The sequence below is a fragment of the Gekko japonicus genome, unplaced genomic scaffold (genome assembly GCF_001447785.1).
Source record: "Gekko japonicus isolate JY-2015 unplaced genomic scaffold, Gekko_japonicus_V1.1 scaffold1398, whole genome shotgun sequence".
Classification (NCBI taxonomy): domain Eukaryota; kingdom Metazoa; phylum Chordata; class Lepidosauria; order Squamata; family Gekkonidae; genus Gekko; species Gekko japonicus.
In genome coordinates, this window is record NW_015168088.1 from 436,049 (window position 1) to 444,738 (window position 8,690).

Consider the following 8,690-nt stretch of genomic DNA (forward strand, 5'->3'; position numbering starts at 1 on the left):
AGACATTCAGTGCAGGATTCGGACTTTGTGCCTGTGGCTGGGATTAAAGGACTAGTGAACTGGAATAGCAAGGGAAGAGCAGGGAGAGGGAAAGGGTTTATAAAGCGATATGTAATGTACGGGACAAAAGTTAATATGTAATACACACATAATGCGTCGCAGCTGCCACTGAGAATAGCGGTGGCGGCAGGGTCATTTCGTAGAAAAAGAGCTAGGGGAACTCATTAGCATAACTCATTAGCATATGCCACACCCCCTGACATCAGGGGCCCGGCGGTGGACCTGCAAGGCCAGCGGGAGTGCGAGGAAGCCCCGCCAAGGCCCTCCCTGGCCCCAGGCAGGCAGGGGTGGGGAGAGGTGGGGAGGAAGCAACTTACCCTCCCTCTTCTCCTGCCTCCTCCTGGCTGAATGAGGGCTGGAAGCGGGGCGGCCGGAAGCAGGGGGCAGGGCTTTGTCATGTGCCCCGCCCCCTGCACCTCACCCGGGGAGCGTTCCCCCCCGAAATGACCTCTGGGCGGCGGCCATAACTTTTTAAAGAGCTCCTCTGGAGAGCTGGGGGAGCCAGAATGACCTCTCGCGTGTGATGTCCAAGGGGCTCAGGGAGGCAACGCCACTTGGACATCACACGCGAGAGGTGGAATTTGCCCCTACAAGTCCAAGGCCACCACCCCAGGGCTCAGGGAGGCAAGGGAAAATTTCGCCCCGCCCCCGGCGTCGCAGCTTCCACAGAGAACAGCGACAGCGGCCATAACTTTTTAAAGAGCCCCTCCCGAGAGCTGGGGGAGCCAGAATGGCTTCTCGCTAGTGGGTGGGAACAGGCAGTAGAAAAGTGGATGGGAATATGCAGAACAAAGAAAACTGACAGAAACATTATGCACAAGGAAAAGGAAAATCAAAATCGGCTATCAGAAAAAGATTGGGGTAAAAGTTGTCTCAAAAGAACTGGGGAAACAAAAAACCAAAGTGAAAACTAAAGGCACAAAACTGCATGCAGAAATCAGGGGATAAACCGAAGCAGTACGAGGCCAGAACTGACAAAAAAGAAAAGAAGTTGAAAAGCCCCTAGACTTTTCAGCATTTCCTCTTAAGAAAGGTGCTCTTCTGTACTTTTTTCCAGTTCTGCAATGTCCTTTTAAAGACACAACAACCAGAATTACACACAGTATTCCAAATGAGGCCGTACTGAATTTCTATAGAATTTTCCAAGCTAGAGTTGACATCCCCACTTGCTGCACATTACTTTCTCCCCCAAGCATAGCAGCAGAACTTGCCTGCTTATTTTACACGTTTCTCTACAGCCAAGACGGGCAGCTGAGCTTTGTAGAGTATGTCAATGTAACCCCTGGGGACTGAGTGGTTTACATTGTAACCCTAAACAAAGTTACACCCTTCTAAACCCATCAAAGTCAATGTGTTTAGAAGGGTGTAACTAGTTTGGGAGTCGGGGGGCATGGACATGGGGAGAAGCTGTCAGTGCAACAGCATTACACCACATCTGGGGAAAACCTGGATGTGATGTTATGCTACTCTAGGAATTGCTAGAAACTATACAGTAAAACTATAGAATTTCCAGCAATTCCTAGAGTAGCATAATGTCATGTTTTTGTTTTCCACAGAAGAAAGTGACACTGTCATGGTGATGGTGATTTTTAAATTATTTTTTCTCCTACTGGCCAATGAACCAGTGGCAGGCAGCAGCAGTTGCGGACAGGAAATTTCATGCTAAGGCAACCCTAGGTGTAACTCCCTTTAGGACTGCACTGTTAGCCAAGAGTGATGGAGTCAGTGAATGAAGGTTTGCAGAGAGCAGTGTCTGTTTTGCTGAAAGAGTCTATTGTGTTGGATCCACACTTAGGGTGGCATCAGGCCTTGGTTCCTGCTGGAGCGCACCAGAGCACCGCTCTGCCAGTCAGGAGCCCAGGGGGCGGGCACATAAGCCCAGCCCCCTGCTCCCACCAGCCATCAGTTGGGATATGGGGGGGCAAAATGTCCCCCCCTCCCTGAGCCCCGGGGTGGTGGCCTTGGACTGGTAGGGGCAAACTCCATCTCTCGCGTGAGGGATTTCATTGTGTGAAGTTCTGGTCACCACAACTTAAAAAGGATATTATAGCTTTGGAAAAGGTGCAGAAAAGGGAAACTCGAATGATAAAAGGGTTGGAACACTTTCCCTATGAGAAGAAGAAGAAGAAGAAGAGATTGGATTTATATCCTGCCCTTCACTCGGAGTCTCAGAGCGGCTTACAAACTCCTTTCCCTTCCCCTCCCCACAACAGACACCCTGCGAGGTGGGTGGGGCTAAGAGAACTCTGACACAAACTGCTCTTTTTCAAGGACAGCTGTGCCAGAGCTTGTGACTGACCCAAGGTCACATCAGCAGGTGCAAGTGGAGGAGTGGGGAATCAATCCCGGTTCTCCCAGATTAGAGTCCGCACTCTTAACCACTACCCCAAACTGAGGAAAGGTTAAAGCGCTTAGGGCTCTTTAGGTTGGAGAAACGACGACTGAGGGGTGACATGATTGAGGTTTATAAGATTATGCATGGGATAGAGCAGGTAGAGAAAGAGGTATTTTTCTCCCTGTAGCTTCAGACTCACTGAGCTTGCTAACAGATCATAAAATTCTTCTCTGTTCCATAGCAGCATCTTCATAACTTTAAAATCTTCCTCAGTTTGTGTTCAGGTGTTTGCCCATTTAGAGATCCTGCGGTCCGGTCTTCAGGACTACATTTTCCAGGAGGTTGTGAGGGTAAGAAAAGGTAGAGGGGGAGGGAGAGGGGGAGGGAGGGTCTACAAGAAAAGACTTAATAAGGAAGTGACCTATTTATGTTTCCAAGCCTGCCTAATGTGGTCCACGTAGCAAGAGACAAGCCACAATAACCATGCCAAAGATAATTCTTACTTTGTGCTAATTTTGAGATCTTTCTTTTTCTCCCCTTGCCAACTTTAATATAAACTAAAGAATTCTGAAAGAAAAGCTTTCAGTGGCCAAGGATCAGGGGACTTCTGGATCCTGATAATCTCCCTCCCCTACCTCCTATTTGCATGGTCCCTACCAAAATATTTAGAATGCTGTGAAAACCAAAATATCTACAAGAATAATGCAGTGTGGAAATGAAAGGGATTTCTCCCTTTCTCACCATACAAGAACTCGTGGGCACTCCATGAAATTGCTGAGAGGTCGGGTTAGAACAGATAAAAGGAAGTACTTCTTCACCCAAAGAGTGATTAACACATGAAATTCACTGCCACAGGAGGTGGCGGCGGCTACAAGCATGGAGGGCTTCAAAAGGGAATTAAATAAGCATGTGGAGCAGAGGTCCATCAGTGGCTATTAGCCACAAGGTGGGCTCTGGGGCAAGTGATGCTCTGTCTTCTTGGTGCTTGGGGGGGGGGGGCACAAGTGGGAGCGCTTCTAATGTCCTGGCCCCACTGCTGGGCCTCCTGATGGCACCTGGTATTTTTGGTCACTGTGTGACAGAGTGTTGGACTGGATGGGCCTTTGGCCTGATCCAACATTGGTGTCTCTTATGTTCTTATTTCGATGCAAATGAACTTAACCCACATAATTTATTTTGCATACAGCATTAGTGTTTCCTTGGTACAAAATTTAAATTTCCATGGTGTAGATGCCTAGTCCTTCTTAAAGATATATTCTTTTCAAATCGACAAATTCTGTGAAGGGGTTTTTTTTTTTTTTTTGGCTCTTTCAAAATGATGAAAGAATATGAAACTGGGTATTTGGCTGACTAAAAGGAGGAAATCCATGCAGAAACATGAAAAGTAATTTCAAATATGAAGATCCCAGATATGTGAGAAATAATACGTTGGTCCTGATGAGGGAGATGCTTCCCTTGAAGTCTCAGATAGGCTGGCTTTATATCTAATACATGTGATTTGTAACCAAATACAATTTTCATGCACATAGGTGATGGCCTCATCACTGTAGGCCTCAGTCTGGCCAAACAACATGGCCCTAACCTAGAATCTCCTCCACCAGTAGAAGGATGGGTAATGATTCCAGACATAGGCACTTGCCCAAACTGGAGGCAACACAACAAGAAAGGAAGCTCACTGGTAAGGATGTGAACATAAGGTTGCCATCTCTGGGTCGGGAAATTACTGGAAAGCCTGGGGAGGGGAGGGTTTGGGGAGGGGAGGGACCTTATGAGGGTATAATGCCATAGATTCTACCCTCCAAAGCAGCCGTTTTCTCCCAGGCAACCGATTTTTATTGTCTGCAGATTCGTTGTAATACTAGGAGATCTCCAGACTCCACCTGGAGGCTGGCAACCCTACAAACAAGCCTGGGGAATAACACTCTGTCCCTTTAATAAAGTAAATGTATAGAAGTGGGCAGTTAAGACTTTTCACTTCATACAGATAAATAATATCATCTAACATACCATTATACCTCTACTAAAGGGCGTTTTTCTCCAGGCAGGTTGTCATCCTAATACTGTTGCCAACTCTGGGTCTGGAAATTCCTGGAGCTTTGAGGAAGGGACTTCAGCCAGGTATAATACCACAGAGACCAACTTCCACAGCAGCCATTTTCTCCAGGGAAACTGATCTATGTAAGCTTAGTGATCAGTCGTAATTCTGTGAAATCGCCAGATCCCACCTTGAGGTTGGTAATCCCACACCCTACCCAGTAGGTGAAGGAAGGGTACAATTTCAAGAACCAGTATGGGCTACAAAGAGGTTACAGAGGGAATGTAAAGATGTGGGGACAGTGGAGTAACCAAAGCTTGGAATGACAAATGAAAGGGAAAGACACAGGAGAAAGAGCTCGTACGAAAACTGACAATCTTCAGCTTTACGGTTTTTTTTTAATTTCAAAAGCGCTAAATGCACCTTACTTGCTGCATCATATCTGTGTCTTCTCTGACACTGCAGATGGCCGTCTCTCCTCTCCCTCCCAGGGACGTCTCAGGATGGCTTGGTACCAAAGGCAGTGTGTTCCTGTGCTCCCTTGATTAGTGCTAGGCCCTTGCAAAGCTGAGGAGTGTTTTTCTCAGTTATTCTCAGGAGGCCTCGGCAAGGCTGGCAAGACTGCTCAGTCTAATGCCTCTGACCCTGAAGTGTGTGGCACTCAGCTATTGATTGCGAGCACCCACAGAGGCAGAAGCGTGTACTCCTCAAAGGACAGAAATCTTCAAAAGCCCCGTCAAGAGCAGGGATCGATTCTAAGCAAGAGGGTTCTGCTTTCCTCAGGAAGTGAAACAACCTGTTTTCGAGCCCGCGGCTGAACTTGAAAGAGAACAAGCCCTACTATCTCAGGGGACATTACATGACTGGGAGGGGGCGGGATGAAAGGGGGCTGAAGTACGAGGGTTGCTAAGGGCAGCAGAACACAGAGAGAATGTTTCATCTGTCAGGAAAACATAGTGGCTGTTTTCAAGCAGCTTCTGCATCTAGCTAGAGGAGAGCTTCTGTCCATGCAACACTCCACTAGATGCAACTGCACTAGCTAATGTTTGTTCAAACTGCTCCAGTAAATTTGCCAAGCAGCTTATGCAAGCCACATCAATTACAGTATTCGGCTCTCCACTTGTAGGTTGTTGGACAATATGGTATAAACCTTAAAAAAATCTGTAATAATTTTACCACATCCTTCAGTACGATGAATCACCTTTTTGACAAACTTGTTACTAATCCCATCTCTCTCACACACACATACACACACATACACATACACACACACACACTTTCCCAAGAATCCTAAGAACTGCAGTTAGATGAGAATCCTGTGTTAGAGATTGTTCCCCTCCCAAAACTACAATTCCCAGAATTCCCAGGGAAGAGGGAATAACTGTGGGTCAATACAGACTTGATGGAGACCCTTGATGAGATCTCCCGATTACTTTTTTAAAACTTCAAAACAGTCATGGATGGATGCTACTTTGATTGTGGAAAGGATGCTTAGGAAGGATATTTTTAATCCTTTCTACCCATGGCTATTCTGTATCTAAATTGACCTTCCAACTGCCATTCACTCTACTGGAATTAATTGCAGCTTCAGAGGTGAAGCCTAGATTACGGAAATGGCATGGGGGGGAAATGGTTAATCACCCTCCCCAAGCGCTGCTTCTCTGATCAAATTAGCAATCCCACATGGCTGCTCTGAAGAAAAAGATGCTTGGAGATCTAATCTCCTAACATCTGTTTTGTATTATTACAACAACAACAACAACAACAACAACAACAACAACAACAACAATAATAATAATAATAATAATAATAATAATAATAATAATAATAATAATATTTAAAACCCTGTAGTGCAAATACATTGCTTGTTTTCCCTGAAACTGGGGAGGGACGATGGTTCACAGAGGTCAAACTCTCAGGATTAAACTAAACTAGTAATAAGGCTCGTTGTGGAAATAAATACAACGAGCTCTAGAAAGAGGTTCTTTGAGAGTGCCCCAGGTTTGAGCACTCAGTGACAATTTGCTGTGGCGACCTCAGCAGGGTATAATGACACAGAGTCCACCATTTTTTCCAGGGGAACTGATCTCTGCCGTCTGGAGAGCAGTTGTAATTCTGAGTGATCTCCAGCCCTCACCTGGAGATTGGCAACAATGGTTCCTCAGGAGGGACCAGCTGGTTTGGAGGGTGGAGTCTATGGCATTGTACCAGTCTGAGGTCCCACCCCTCCTGAAACCTCACCTTCTCCAGGCTCCATCCCTCAAATCTCCGGTAATTTCCCAACCTGGAGTTAGCAACCCTATCTCCTTCCCAGCCAATCATCAACCCACCTTTACTTCCTTCTCACTCTTCAGCTTTCCATCTCCCACCACCACCTGCAGCCTCTACTGTGCTCTGAAGCCCTGACTGCTATGTCACATTGGCTGCCATGGGGGGGGGCATCTCAGCAGAGTATAAGGACACAAATACAAATACAATACCTTTATTGGCATAAAATATCAAATACACATGCAGCATAGAGCCTCAAGATAGGCTGGAGGGGTATCACATTCCGAATTGCCTTAATATGAGCCTACCTCATAAAAGAAATTTGCTACAGGTTCCAGAATTTCTATATTATGCGAAGACAATAAAGAACTAATTTTATGCTCATCAGATTGGCCCAAAAGGGGGTCCAACACAGGTTCAATATAAACAACACGGATGTCACAGTGGAATTTACAGTACAATAGCACATGTCCAATGGATTCGATTTCCCCCATCCCACAGGGGCACAATCTATCTTTATAGGGAATTTTGTTGAACCTTCCCGATAGAACAGCTGAGGGAAGGACGTCGAACCGTGCTAGCATGAAAGCCCTACGAAGATGGGGCTGAATCAGTCTTGCCAGGTATCCTGAGGAAATATGGCTAAAAGAAAGTCCCATACTCACAGGAGAGCAATGAACTCCAGACAATACCCCCCCCCCCAAGAAAATAATTTATTTCAAGAGTAGCCTCTATGGCATTCTATTCAGCTGAGGCCTCTCCCCTCCTCAAACTCTGGCTTCCTTGGTGGGTTTTTTTTCCATTCTGGAAAGTGTTGCCTCAACAAACCTGGCTTGGAGGCTAAAGATGGTCGTTGTCTGGTGAGAAGAGCAAAGACAGTAGCTGTGTTCATCGGAGCAAAGCAACTGTCTTCTGAGGAAAGTTTTGGCAGGCACCCCTTCTGTGGGCAGGACTCAAGCAACACAGCCAGTGGATAGGGACAGCTTCTGAGTGACACATCATGGAGCCAACTGATTTAGGAGCATGTGGAATGTTCAGAAAGTGCCACCACACTTCACAATTATATATAAGGAGAAATATGCAGGTAGATCTATGAATGGATCTCTCTTATATATTTTTCTGGTAAATAGCAACTGTAGAAGCCCCTGATTCCAAGGAGCTGCAGCAAGAAGAAGATGAATTTTTTACCCTTCACAGCTTGCAGTTTATAAGAACATAAGAACTTAAGAGAAGCCAATGTTGGATCAGGCCAATGGCCCATCTAGTCCAACACTCTGTGTCACACAGTAGCCAAAAATACCAGGTGTCATCAGGAGGTCCATCAGTGGGCCCAGGACACTAGAAGCCCTCCCACTGTTGCCCCCCCAAGCACCAAGAATACAGATTATCACCTGCCCCAGCCTGTGAGTTCCTATCTATACCTTGTGGCTAATAGCCACTGATGGACCTCTGCTCCATATGTTTATCCAGTTCCCTCTTGAAGCTGACCATGCTTGCAGCCACCTCCACCTCCTGTGGCAGTGAATTCCATGTGTCAATCACTCTTTGGGTGAAGAAGTACTTCCGTTTATCTGTTCTAACCCGACCGCTCAGCAATTTCATGGAGTGCCCACGAGTTCTTGTATTGTGAGAAAGGGAGAAAAGTACTTCTTTCTTGACCCATGCATAATCTTATAAACCCCATTTGCCATGTTGCCATGTTCTTTCTGTCCCATGCATAATCTTATAAACCTTGATCATGTCACCCCTCAGCCATCATTTCTCCAAGCTAAAGAGCCCCAAACGCTTTAACCTTTCTTCATAATGAAAGTGATCCAACCCTTTTATCATTCTAGTTGCCCTTTTCTGCACTTTTTCCAATGCTATAATAATAATATATGTGGTCTAATTCACCAGCTTTCTGGGGAGAAAATAAGGAACTCTACAATTGTCTGTACGATTCCCTCGGGGAGACAAATAGCACTCCTCCCCCCAGGCTGGGACTGAAACTGT